General features: G+C 30.6%; 1 long non-coding RNA gene across 1 annotated transcript; it reads left to right on the top strand.

The window, feature by feature from the left end:
• Positions 1-757: 757 nt before the first annotated feature.
• Positions 758-1,427, top strand: LOC106754516. The gene is made up of 3 exons (XR_001375309.1): positions 758-787; positions 964-1,019; positions 1,377-1,427. It is a non-coding gene; the product is annotated as an uncharacterized LOC106754516 (long non-coding RNA).
• Positions 1,428-1,465: the final 38 nt, after the last annotated feature.

Here is a 1,465-nt window from a genome sequence, read left to right as displayed (position 1 = left end):
AGTATTAGAGATATTATATTTAGTTTATATTGTGTTTATGTTAATTAGGGAAATATAGTCCCTATATGTTTATTAAAAAAACATTGTTCTTATTTTATTTTATTTTATTCTTACATATTCATTTGTATTTGGGCTTAGCCCATATTTCTTCTATTATAAATAGAGAACCCTATGTGTGTATTTAACACAAGGGATTAATTCAAATATATAATTTTCACTATATTTAACAAAATTAATTGAGTCAAATTGTGATAATGTCAACTGATTTATAAAAAATGTTCTTATTGCTCATTAATGCATGGGCAATGTGGAATAATTTGTATAAAACTATTACTGTCCAAGGAGACAAAGACATTTAATACCACTAGAATAGAAAGTTGAATCAACTGTCATTTTCTAGTAGTGATTTGCTAATTGAGGAGATCTTTTATTATGGTTCAGGAAGGATGTAGCCTTGCAGAAAGCTTTTGTGTCCGTTGCATTGTGGCTACTCCTTATGTTGTTCCATACAGGTACTTAACAAGTTCATCCCCATCATATATGATATCAAACGTTGTAGAATTTAGATGCATATATGATGTTATTTTTTTTTGTGAGCAATTACTGTTTTGTAAGGGCATGAATGATAAAGAACTTCTAACATTGAGAACTCAGATTATTGAAGTTTTATAATAACAAAACATGTAAATTTTGAAAATTAGAAAATATACCCTCACAGTATTAATTGACTGACAAAGTTCTCCTGGATTATTTATTAGTTTTGCATCTTAGTCCATGTCCTTTTACTGTTAGTGTTTTCTATTCTTTTTTCTGCCTTAAAAAGTAATTTCTATGCCTACTAGTTTGTGTTTCAAAAAATTATATGCTACCTTAGGTTGTTATAGGCATGTGCCCTTGCTGAGAAGTATGGGACACCCTCATTTCTTTAGATTCACTCAGGTACTCGTTTTTTTGTTATCTTAGGATCCTGTGACAGGCATACCTACTTGGCATGATAGACTGCAATCTCCTCTTGTGATGTAAGTGATAGACTCAAACTGCAACAGTTGCTTTCATTATATATATTTTTTTTGGTGTAACTCTCTTACAGAACTCACTGGATTGAACTTCATATTGTTGTTCTTTTGGCATTGTGTCCTAAGCTGGATACATGTTGCATGGAACTTTGAAATAATGTATTTTAAGTCCCTACCAGTTACCGAGGCTTTTAGCTTTTTTTGTGTATAAAAAGTACTTGTATTTCTCCTTATATGTGACTTGTAACAGGTGACTAAAACCCACAAAAGGGCCACTGATTGTAAATTTACACAATTATTTTAATTCTTATTCAATGTTACTTCTGATTTTGATCTATGATTTTGTGTATTGCTCAACAGGTATGGTTTTAGTAAAGAAGTGGTTGAATGTCCTGGTATGTTTGTTCTTCTCTTTAATATAATTTTCTCATATCTATCTCCGTGATGTT

Source organism: Vigna radiata, unplaced genomic scaffold, assembly GCF_000741045.1.
Source record: "Vigna radiata var. radiata cultivar VC1973A unplaced genomic scaffold, Vradiata_ver6 scaffold_1956, whole genome shotgun sequence".
Lineage (NCBI taxonomy): Eukaryota > Viridiplantae > Streptophyta > Magnoliopsida > Fabales > Fabaceae > Vigna > Vigna radiata.
This window is presented reverse-complemented; position numbering and strand designations above follow the sequence as displayed.